Raw genomic sequence first — 13,053 nt, forward strand, 5'->3', positions numbered from 1 at the left:
TGGAACAGTGCATGTCCTGTGGAGAGCTGCAAGGAGAAGCACCCGATTTTCCGTTGCCTCACGTTTAAGAAGATGGATGTGGTTGACCGAAAGAAAGTTGTCCAGCAGAAGAAGTTATGTGAACTCTGCTTGTGCGACGGCCATACTGCTGACAAGTGTAATAAATCGGATAAGCTTGGTGTTTGTGGTACCAATAATTGCGACAGATACCATTCCAGGTTACTTCATGAGGCTAGTGCTGGTGTGAATACAGTTTACAAGTCAAGTTCTGCACCCAGCCCCTGTACCTTCTTACTTCAGTTAGTTCCTGTTGTAGCACCTGGCGGCGGCACCTGCCACGCCACGGTAATGTTTGACTCCGGGGCAAATTTGCCACTTGTGTCTGAGAAGTTATCCAACAAGTTGAAGCTGAAATCTACCGGCAGATATACAACTATTTCTGTAGCTGATGGTAGTGAGTCTTCCTGCCGCAATGTTGTGTTTTATTTGAAGGATAGGGACGGCAATCTGAGGGAGTTTGAGGCAGCTGTCATGCCTACCCTCGGCGGGGCCAACGAGATGCGCTCGGTCCACCCCGAAACTGCCGCCGAGATATTTAAAATGCCGCCAGAAAGGTTTACATATATTAGTGGAGGCTTAGATATCATCATTGGAAATACACATCCTGACGTGTTTCCTTCAACCTACCAGAAAGTGGGCCAGTCTATGTTGTGGCGAACCATTTTTGGTAGTGGTTTTATCTGTACGAGTGCTGATGGTGGAGCTGGAGATCAAAAGTCGGCTTATAAGGCTGTCAGTGTCAGTGGAGGCACTTTGCCAGACTTTCTGACGTCTGAATCGTTTGGTGTACAGCCGCAGGCGCTTTGTCCAGGATGTACTGCTTGTCAAGAGTGCAAGGCTATGGCCGACGGCACTACCTGGGACCAGCGTGAGAGGCAGAGGATAATTGAGGCAGGTTTAACACTAGACTTGCAGTCCAACAAGTGGACAGGTCAATATGCTTATATTGAAGATCCTCACACTTTACCCTACAATGAAAGTTTAGCCCGCAAAATTGCTGAAAAGGATCGTGCCAGGATGGTCAAGGAAGGTACCTATGGAATGTATGTGGAGGTATTCAACGACGCCATAAGAAGAGGCGTTTTTCAAAAAGCCACGCCTGAAGAATTGCAGTATGAAGGACCTAAGTCTTGTTCATCAATAGTGGTTGCTTTCAAGGAGGATTCAAGTTCCACACCCATGCGATTGTGTGCAAATAGTTCTCTGACGTTCAAGGGTACCAGTTTTAATAACATAATGCTGGGAGGCCCGCCGCCAATGCAGAAGATATTTTATCATTTGATGCTTTTCCGCGGTTACAAGGTTGGTATAACCGCGGATATCTCCAAGTTTTATAACTCCATCCTGGCCACAGAGTTCGACAGCCAGATGAAGAGAGTTTTATTTTCCCCGACGCCAGATGGTCCACTTGAAATTTACCTGACCAAAGTTGTAAATTTCGGCGAGTTAGCTGCGGGAAATTTGGCAGTTACAGCCCTGAAGTTGACGTCCCGCCTGTTCGGCGGAAAGAGTGAAGCAGAGGTCAAGGAGATGTATGGAGAGGGACAAATAAACGGTAGTGAAATTGTTGCCAAACCTGAATTATGGAAGGAGCCACAAATACCTACCTACCCTGATGAGGAGTTCAAGTTACCTCAGATTCCAGTTGCAGTCAAGCTTGAGAAGCACAGCTTCATAGATGACGTTATTTCGGGAGCAGGATCGAAGCCAGAAGCCAAGGAGATGATGAAAGAGGCCGACAGGATTATCGGCAAAGGTAGTTTTTCCTTCAAACAAGTCATTTATTCTGGAGATGATTGCCAGCCTACCAAGGTTCTCGGGCTGATATGGAAGCCAGCCACCGATGTGTTGTCCATCGCCACAAGAGTCAACCAAGATGGTAAAGTCAAGGGAAGGAAGGTGAAAGAGGATGCTGATTTGTACAACCTCCAGGACGCCTTGGACGAGAATCTGACAAAGAAGATGGTCCACAGGTTCGCCGCCCAAACCTTCGACCCGATCGGGCTTTGCAGCCCTATTCTGTTGAGAATTAAACTTGTCCTGCGGAAAACATGTTTGCTGAATTTGGGCTGGCAAGATTTCATTCCAAAAAGTCTACGGGATGAACTTGTTCAGTCGCTGGAGGACAGAGCTGAGGTCGCTAAATTGGAGTTTGACCGTTGTGTGGTCCCGGATGAACCAACTGGCCTTCCATCCTTGATGATGTTTTCGGATGGGTCATCAGAGGCTTATGCATCTAATGCGTATTTGAGGTGGCCAACTAGACAAGGATTTGAAACGTTTCTGCTAGCCACTAAGTCAAGAGTTGCGCCGGTCAAGTGTGAGTCAATTCCACGCCTTGAGTTGATGGGATGCCAAATGTCCACAAGGTTGGCAAAGTCCGTCAGAGATGCCCTGCCCTTTGATATTATCAGAGTGATGTATTTTACTGATTCATCTTGTGTTTTATCACAAATAGTTTCCAACAGTGCTATGTTGAACACATTTAATTCTCATCGTATTGGAGAAATTCAATCTGCGACCAACAAGGATGACTGGAGGTGGGTCCCGGGGACGCAAAACGTTGCAGATTTGGGCACCAGAAGCACCTGCAAAGTATCAGATTTGGGACCAGGTTCCAGGTACAGATTGGGCCCAGAATGGTTGCGCCAGGATGAAAGTGCGTGGCCGGTGAAAACTGCCGAAGAAGTCAAGCAGGTTTTACCCCCAGAGGAGTTGAATACCAAAATGGTTAAGTTATGTTCAATGAAAGTTGCCGGAGAAGCCGCTGAAGATGTCTTTAGGTTTAAGCACAGGAGATCATTTGGACAGGCCAAACGTATTATGGCAGCTGTCCTGCAAGTTGCGAACACCTGGTTGAAGAAGCTAAAGAGCAGACAAGAAGATAAGGCTACAGCCGCTGGTAGTCATGTAGCAGCCGCAGATTCTGTGTACAAGCCGTCTTTGTACAATTTTATGGCGGCGGCGGAACTTTTCATTGTGTCACGAAGCCAAGAGGATGAGTGGATAAATGATGCTAAAGGCAATTATGCGTCATTAAATCCATTAGTGCATGAAGTATCATTGACCTGGCCTGTCGTTGGTCCCGGTGGAAATTATGTGACCAGGGAGATGAGGATTCTTAAGATGGTTGGTCGTGGACAGCCAGTCATTGACGCCATTACTGGTGGCCGTAAAATGATATTTGAAGACATGCCAGGTTTAATAATTTTGGAGCCTGGTAATTGGTTAGCTGCTGTTTTTATGAGAGAAGCGCATGTTGAGCTTCACTCTGGTGTCCGTGGAACTTTAGCTGAGAGCCGCCGTTGGTGCTGGATTGTGAAGGCAAGGAGGTTGGCCATCATGGAAGTGAAGAAATGTTGGCCCTGCAGTGTTGAGAGGGCTAAGGAATGTCGTGCTACCATGAAGGAGGTGTTACCTGACAAGTTGGTCCCGAGCAGGCCTTTTGAAGCTGTGCAAGTCGACCTGATGGGTCCGCTGGTTACGAGGAGAGCTGCCGCCAAAACGAGGAGTCAGACAGCAACGAAGAAGGTCTGGGTGTTCGTGGTGGTCTGCAGATTCTCAGGGGCGTTGTGGTTAGATGCCTTGGAAAAGTATGATACCAGCAGTATCCTGTTGTCCCTGCGCAAGTTGGAAGCTGTTCATTGTCTGCCGAAGATCATAGTAAGCGACATGGGCACACAATTATCCGGTGCTCGCAAGGTTTTAGAGCAGAAGTTGGGCAGCCAGGTAGAGTTTTCTTGGTCTCAGATTCCGGCCCGAGCCCACCATTATATTGGGCAGGCTGAGAAAATGGTGGGATTAACCAAGAGATTGCTGTCCAAGAAGTTGGTGAATAGTTCTGTTAATTTCAACGAGCTCCTGGTGCTGTTGGCGGAGGTCAGCAAAATTATGAATAGCAGACCACTGACGATTGAAGCTGCAAACGACGTGGAGAATTGGCGGCTGATTACCCCTGGCCAGCTGCTGGGAAATGTTGACCGCCAGCCGTTGTGCAATGTGGCGATGAAACCGGAGGACCAAATTTCCTCCAGGTTGAAGTTGTTGGAAGATTTATCTGCCCAGTTTTGGACTGCCTACCGTCAGGAGATCCTACCGAAGATATTACGGATATCCAAGTGGAAGGATGAGATGGCAGAGCCACTAGCTGATGGAGATGTAGTTCTGGTTACGAGTACCAATCCGCTGATGAGATGTTTGAGGATGGGCCGAGTGACGAGAATTGAGGATGGAAGAAAGACGGCAAGAGTCTTGTTCAGACTGACAGATAAATCTCCCCTAGAAGAACATGCTGTATCAGTCAGGCAGTTGTTAAAAATTATGATTAATAATTGATTCTTATTTTATGGAAATTGAGATTTTTTTTAGTAAAAAGCCACATTTTTCATATGCCTATTTTTATGCCTAAAATAAGAATCAAATGAAATGCGATTAAATATTCTTCTATTTCATATGCTCAAATTTAATTTTATTGAGTTTAATTTCTTTTCAAAAGTACAATTCATTTTAAAACTTACCTGAAAAGTTTAACAAAAAGGAATAAATGTGTCGAGGTTGCGTGATTCGATATTTATTCTAAGAAAAAATCAAGTATTTTTTTTAGCAGATTTTTTTTAAATTATATATGAATTTCAATCAAGTAAAACATTTTTATTCAGATCAAGGAATGATTGAAAATTCATATTTAAAGTTTTTTTTTTTACAAAGAAAAATTGGTATTTTTTTTTTCATAATTTCAATGAAAATTCTCACGAAGATATTATTTTGCTATTCTTTAAGTATTAAAAAGTTTTATTGTTGATTAAGATATTACAGTTCTTATTCATTAGGTTTGAAAAACTTTCTGCCCAAGGATTTTGAAAAATTTTTTCTTACTACTCTTTTTGATGCTTAACAAATTTAGTTTTAAGTACCTATAAATCTTAATTTTCTTGTCTAAGATTTATTTCGTTTTATTTTTACATTATTGTTTACATTTACATTTCAACCTGATTTCGTAGGTACTTATTGATTTATTAATAATGATTTATTGCCTATTGATTATGAAATGATTATTATTTAGTATAGTTGTTATATTTACAACATCATGATTAATAGGATTATCCATTTTAGGATTGTGTATGTGATCTTGTGATTGTCATGTGCATGGAATGTTGTATGGTACAAACCAATCCCCATCCTTCTATCCTAAAATGTGAGGTATTATGAGTCCTAGTGAGGAGTATAATATTGTGTATGCATTTCACGGGGTTTCATTTAGTTAGGAGCAAAATTGTCACGTTTTCGGGATGTGGCCATTCTCATGTGATTATGGTGAGTTGAGTTTAGTGAGAAATGTTGCTAGTGCTCAGCGCGAAAAAAAACCTTGAATCTCGTTAAGGAAGTTAATTTGACTTTCAAACGGGGGGTGTGTCTTAACCTCTTTTCGAGGAAGCTTTGTGTTTATCAAGTTCGAAATTAAATTCCTTATCATTAAACCAAAATCAAAGCGCAAATGTCGTCTTTTAGGGCTTTCCTTTCATAATGTGGTGCGGCATAGAGTGTTTGTTTATTTTGGATGCGCACGTTCTTTACTTTTGAATGAGATATGAGAGTGTGAAGATTTCGGAGAACAAAATTGGGCCTATCATTGGTCTCATTGAGTGTGAACGACCCTAGTATATCAGGGATTTGAAACCATAAGAGCTTCAGGTAGAATTTGTTAATTTGATTAAGAAGTATGGTGTATAGGACGATTATATGTAGTTTTAAAAAAAGGCTTTAGCCAGCTAAGCATGAAACTTAATTATGTTTAATATATGTTTTAGTAATTTTTATGTGCCTTATTGTTGCATTTAACAATGATTTATTAAACCAAATAATTTTCCTTTAAAGCCAAAGTTTCCAAAGATTCTTTAACCATAAGAAAAGAAAAAGATTTTTTTTAGTGCTCAAAGTTTTAAGATAACGAATAATATTTTATTCTGTTTATTAATTGATCTTGTAATTTCAGGTCTTTGAAATAATTTCATCAATAAATCTATATTCAAACCTGCTGTTGAAACTTGATGGTTCCTGGTATTGGGGGTTTTGTATGTTCGCCAACTGATCTCGTGAACTTCCCGCTAATTCGGAAGTCCAAGCTCAACCAAAGTGTCATGGTTGAGACAAATATTCACATAGGTCACTTAGTGGTTTTAGGCTATTTTGTTTTCATTGGATGGTTTTTGGCTATTTAATTTCAGATTAAGGTACGTGGATGGTTTTTAGCTATTTTTGAGCTTTTGTCCCTTTAAGTAAAAAGCTCCTAGATGCTGGAAGCTAACATTTGGTTGGAAAAATCTCTTTGTTTTAATAAAACTTTTAAAAATGTGTACATTATAATCTCAAACCCATGATTTCCCTGTGATCGAAAATAGATACATACATGTTTATACGATACAGTTAATATTATACAATAGCAAAACTCCACATTAGTTCCTTTCTTTATACACCACAAGAATTTTTGAGAAATAAGGGAGGTATTTTATGTGGTCCACTAAAAAATTAAAAGGAAGTTAGTAAATCCTTTTGTTTGTCTGTGTGTCTGTGTATCTGTGTGTCTGTACCAGGGTTGGCAGATAAAAAAACCCACCCCAAAACCCACCCGGGTTTCGCCCTATAACCCACCTTAAAAAACCCAAGGGGTTTTAGGTTTTTGGGGTTTTTTAAAAAAAGTAAAATTGTTTCAAAAACAAGTTTATTTTTTATATAAAAAAAATATGTTTTTCATTGACCCCTTGCATGTATTTAACAAAGGAATAGACTGCTGTGCTTGATTTTGCCATTTTCACGGGCTCAGGAAGAGATATACCAGCAAGAAAAGCACGTACAGTTTTAGGATCTTTAGATTTTTGCATTTTTTCTGTTTTTCCTGTAAATAGCAGCCAACTTTTCATCTTTCTTATGTCCTAGCCTGTTTCTAAATATTAAAAGAATGAACCTAATTGTTTTCGTGGCACAGTGGTTTTCTTTGTATTTTTATAGTAGCTATTAATAGGTTATTTTAGGTTAGGTTAGTTAAGGGGTAATGATTGCCCCGCAGGGGTAGAAATAAGAGAAAAGCTACTGTGAAAATACTATGAAACTAGCTGCGCTATAGAAAGAATCGTCTATTACATATTATATAATTATATATAATATATTATTCAAGCTTTTACAGTATAAAAACTATAAAAACCCAAAATACCCCAAAAAAAAAACCAAGAAACCCCTAAAACCCGGGTAAAACCCCTATTTTCCATGACCCCGGGGTACTTTTAAAAAAACCCGGGTTTTGCACAGCCCTGGTCTGTACCAAAGGATCTCGATAATCACTGAACCGATCGGGTTCTCCTTAACAGGGTAGATTATCATATGTCCCGGGAAGGTTTTTAACTATTTTGGGGGAGGGTACCACCACCCTCCCAAGAAAAATCTAAATTTTTTTTACGTTCTCGATTTTAGAAAGATAGTTCAACGCAAACATAAACGTCAAACGTTATAAATTATATTTAAAATTAAAAAAAAAAACATTTTAAAGTGCCATTAGAGGCCTCTAGGGGCATATCCGCTAGTTCTATATAAAAGTAACATGATATCTGTCTGTCTTCAGTTCTTGATCTTGCTAACCAATTTGGCTGCCCTTGACAGCAAAGCCTCTAGCGGTATAGCCGCACTAGTAAAATAAAAAAAAATAAAAAATAAAAAGCTATTATAATCTAGTTGAAATCTTCATAAACTTTGAAATTTATTTTAATTTTTGAATGCCATCATAGTTAATTAAATTGTATTTCTATACACAAAAAAATATTATTGTGGATTTAAAAGAACATCATAGAAAATAAATGAATAAAACTTGTAGAAATGATGTTAGATCTTTGGAAAATAAAGGGTATTATTATAAAATATTAAAATATGAAGAAAAAAAATTAGGCTATGCACTTATGATTTAAACAAAGACGTGGGGCCCTCTATATAGGTATAAATAAATTATATCAGGTCGAATTTTCAGAGTATTCTTCTTTTTGACTAAAAAAACTATATTTTACTAGTGCCGCTAATTATAGATCCGCTATTAAATAAATTTTGTTGAATTGTACACTAACTCTAACAGAGTGTACGGAAGTGGTCAACGCGAGAAAGCCACAATTATTTCCTGTCCGTCAATACGTCAGTATGCATTTGTCATGCACGCTATCTATCTATCCATCCTTGTATCTATCTATTTATGATTGTATCTATCTAACTACATGTTTATCTATTAGTTTGTCCATCTATATTTATGGTCTGTACGTCAATACGTCAGTATGCATTTGTCATCTATCTATCTATTCATCCTTGTATCTATCTATCATATGGATATATTATTACTTAGATCTTACATTTCTAATAAACGAAAATTGCAGCAGGCGAAAACAACGATTGGGTGAATAAACTGAACAATAAACGAGTTTTTATATTAGCAAGCTAAATTGACGACAATTTTTTGCTGTCATAATATCCACGTATATTCTACATTCTAAGGTTCAGCGGTTAGCGATATTCTTCGCTATAAACAAAAAAAGCTTACTACTTTATTCAATTAAGATATTATAAGATAACTATTTTATATTCGCCTATTTATATAAAATTTGTATAAACTATATGCCTTAAAATCTAACAATGTATGAGAATATATGGTTTTTATTAAAATTCAATATATAGATTTGTGGTTTATCTTTTCTTTAAGTCAGGGTTGGCAAATTTTGAAATCCATCAAAATTAAGTAGTAAGCTTTTATTGCCTGTAGTGTAAGATCTTGATAATTGCTGAACTTATATGGTTCTCCTTAACAGTGAAGCTTCTTATAGATCCATGAAAGGTTTTATCTATTATTTTACATAATAAAAGGCAGAGATCTAAAATTTTAACATCGAGGGGGATGTTGACACCTTTTGCATGCTTATGAATTGAACTTTTTTTCCCCCAAAGTTTCAATTCAATTGAAGGATTATATCAAAACAAACCTACGTAGACTAAAATTATTTGTGAAAAAGCCAAATCGATGTTACTTTGTATATACAACTCAATCAAGATTCAATATTACCCCCCAAAGTTTTAAGTTAACAAATGAAAGAATACTGAAAGAAAAAAATTACATAGAAAAACCAGTGGCGTGCACAGTGTTTAGTCAGAGGGAGGGGAGGGGGGGAGGGTTGTGATCGAAGCATACCCGGAACTTTTGTCACTTTTTAGCTGTAGGGGGTGTATTAAAGAAAAAAATATTTTTGTCAGGGGATGAATAAACCCCCTAGGTTCCATCTACCCCTTCAAAAGTCAACGAAGCATCCCTGAATTTAAAAAAAATCACAGCCCCACAACCCCCCCTTGGTTAAGGGGCTGTAGACCCATGTCAAGATATGTGTAATGGGGGTGGATACTTAGAGTGGTTTATCCACCTCTATTAATTTTTCCGGGGGGGGGGGTTGGATACCCCCTTCCTTCTGCAAACCTCTGATGTAAACAGACAGACAGACAAGTAAGAACTATGTTTTAGTTTTGCCACTCAAAATCTCTGTTTTAAAACAACAATGATTTATTAATATTCATTTATAGATTTGACCAACATGACTTAGAGGTTTTTATTTCGTGATTTTATGCATAATAGCCTCGGATGATTAGTAATTATTAGCATTGCAGCGTAGCTACTCGTTAATAGTGGTCCGTCCGTCCTTCAGGCCTTTACTCACAGTTTATTCAAATATATTTATAAAATCTATTTATTGCATCGTATTATAGACAGCCTTCCATCAATATAAAATGAAAAAAATCTAAGATTAGAACTAGTTTTGTTAGACCCTAGCTTCGAAGGCTCAGGCTGAAAAAATTGGAAAAAATGCTATACATGATTTTCAGTATGGCTAGGAACCGATTTTGAACTACCGGATATTGATCGGTTTCTGTGTTGGAAGTATAATAGTATGTTTCGTTTGTGAATTCGAACCTTTATCCTTTCTTTCTTTCCTTATCATATTGGGTAGTCTAAAAAGAGCGCCTATTTGAATTTCATAAGTGTGTGCGGCATTTCAAACAATAAATGCGCATACCAAGCCTAACAAAGCCCATGTGGCCATCTTATTTTTTCCGTTGGACAGTGCGGAGTTTCTGTGTATGAAAAACTATGTTTCACAATGAAATGTGGTGTTATCCGTGCTGAAAATACCTTGAGTGCTTCCCGGTTTGACATGACCAAAAGACTCGGTAAATATTTTTTTCTTTAAAGCATTTTAAATAGAATAGAATGATATCTTAAAGAAGGCAAATTAATTTCTTTATTTTCATTAAAATTAGACCAAGTAATTGATTTATTTTTGTATCAGAATATTTTTATAGTAGTCTATGATGATTTTATCTATGAATTATAAACTCGCATTAAGTTTTGATTTAATTTTAAGCAAAAAGAAGTTTAACTTTTTATATGTTTTTGAAATATAAATTCGAAATCACGAAACCTTTTAGAAAAAGACGATTATGTCCAAATGAAAAAAGATTTATTTTCTTTTACAAGATTTATTTTCTTTTATGAAATATTTAACATTTTAATATTTGATTATTTATTTTGTTATTTTTATTTCAGCGTGACCGTTTTCATACAATAAATTTTATTAGTAACTACGCTGGTTTTGAATCATGTGGGAAGTAGCAGGTTTAGTACGTTTGTACTAAAAGATCTCGTACACGGCCAGGCAAAAGCCGTTGTACCGAAACAGTTTCGAAGCCATATCGGAAAAAATTTTCCTTATTTTTATCTATGATACAAAGTAGCTTGATGTCTGTCCGTCCGTCTGTCTGTCTGTCTGTCTGTCTGTCTGTCTGTCCGCCTGAAGCTTAAGATCACAGTAACCGCTGAACCGATTGGGCTCTACTCTTCAGGGAATATACCTACTGGTCCTGTGATGGTTTTAAGCTATTTTCCTGGGAGGTGGGACACCTCTAACCCTCCCAAAAACTAAAAAAAACCACCCCCCCCCCAAAAAAAAAAAATTTATTTACATTTTTTGTAAAATCTCAGTAACCGCTAAACCAATTGGGCTCTACTCTTCAGGGAATATACATTCCCTAAAAAAAATTTTAAAAATTCCAAAATTTGTAATTTTTTTATTTTAGAGGCTGCTAGTTTTAAATTACCCATCCCCTTGTTCTTTGCTTGTCATCCTATTTCAAATTTTCAGAGTGAGGGGTTTAGATTTTTATTAATTAAAAGAACTCCAGAAAAAAGGGAGGGGGGGAGCAAATTCTTCCCAAAATAAACCTTCCCTATAAGAAGCTTCACTGTAACCCCTCTCATTTAATTTTTAGGTACATGGTAGATACAGGTTTTTTTTGTACTCTTCCAAAATAGGTCTTCAACTATAAATTTATTTAAAATAATGGCAAAGTCAACGTATATATAAGTAAAAGTTATTTATTGCATCGTATTATAGACAGGTTTCCGCGGATAGATTAAAACCGGTTTTGTTAAACCCAAGATTTCGGAGGCCCGGGCGAACAAAACTGGTATTCATTTTATGTTTCTTATTATAATATTTAGGAAAAATTGTCTATAATGCGATGCTATAAATTATTTTTTCAGTATGACTGAAAATTGGTTCTAATCAAGCGGATCATAATCGGTTTCGAAGCTATACTGGAAAAAATATTTATATGTCAATCAAACACCTTCTCGTACCACAGGGTATATAAACAACATGGGTGGGGATATGTCGACAAGGGTTGTTGAAGGTAAAACGGTTAGGAGTTTCAGAACATTAAATTAGTTTTACAGCCCATGCGACCCACATTTTAGCATTCCCTTTTCAATTTTTGCACTTTATGTTTTTACAATACATATAATGTAATATTTTAGCAAACACAAATCTGGATTACTAACGCAACAACAACGGGATACCCTCGGAAATTGCAGGTCTGAGTGCAGGGTTGTACTTTTTAGGGAAGATTTATAATCCGCATACTTTAGAGGCTTGAAGCTAAGCAACAAGTACATTATGAAAATATTAGCAATTTTTTATCTACGAAAAAGTATTTGAGGGGGAGAGTTTAACACCCTCTCAAAAACATTAACCATTTTAAAAGCACTAATAGTTATTTCTCGCATCGTATTATAAACGGCTTTCCGCGGATATAGAATGTACAATTATAAGATTAAAACTAGTTTTTTTAGCCCCGTGGTGCCGAAGGCACCGGCTAAAAAAACTAGTTTTAATCTTGTGATTGTACATTTCTATATTCGTAGAAAACTGGATATAATACGATGCTAGACATAGTTTTTTCGTATGGATGAGAACCGGTTCCTATCCACCGGATTCGAATGAATACGAGAAAATTTTTTTTAGCGATTCCCATTAAATAGTATGTTTTAAATGTATTTTAAATTCATTCAATTTTTTAAAAAATCTTTTTCGATATTTATCAATGTGTTTACAAAGTTTTTTTCACTCAATATTTTTAAAGATATTGAGAGAAAAAATCTTCTAACTGAAAAACATTGAGAAAAAAAATCCTCCATTGAAAACATCCAATAATTCTAATGTTAATTTTTCTAGTGCTCCGTATAAAAATGGGCGAGTCTATCCCATTTTAAGGTGTAAAAGTAAATGTTTAATGGCTAAATAATAAATTTTGGCTGGCAGATAGAAACACCTATTTGCAGAGCCTAAAAAAGTTCCGCCAAAAATAATTTTAGTTGTCACTGGACACCCAAAAAAGACCCGGGGGTTAACATATTTTTACCCACTCTTGCTTTGGAATTTTGACTATTTTTTTCTATAAAAGAATCAATATGGTAGTAATTTTTCATATATTAGCGGCTTCACATCTGGATTCTTTTTTTTTAAGAGGGGAGGGGTGGGTAGTGTCCCACCCTCTAAGATTATAGCTTAGAACCACCACAGAACAAGTAGGTATATTCCCTGAAGAGTAGAGCCCAATTGGTTCAGTGGTTACTGGCATCTTAAG

At 37.2% G+C, this 13,053-nt stretch overlaps 1 protein-coding gene across 1 annotated transcript in view; it reads left to right on the forward strand.

Annotated features, from left to right (window-relative positions):
* The window catches only part of LOC145327592 (uncharacterized), a 53,203-nt gene that overhangs the window by 2,075 nt on the left and 38,075 nt on the right, over positions 1-13,053 (forward strand). The window lies entirely within an intron of this gene.

Source organism: Acartia tonsa, chromosome 9 (assembly GCF_053477335.1).
Source record: "Acartia tonsa isolate MP-2025a chromosome 9, ASM5347733v1, whole genome shotgun sequence".
In the NCBI taxonomy this organism is placed as follows: domain Eukaryota; kingdom Metazoa; phylum Arthropoda; class Copepoda; order Calanoida; family Acartiidae; genus Acartia; species Acartia tonsa.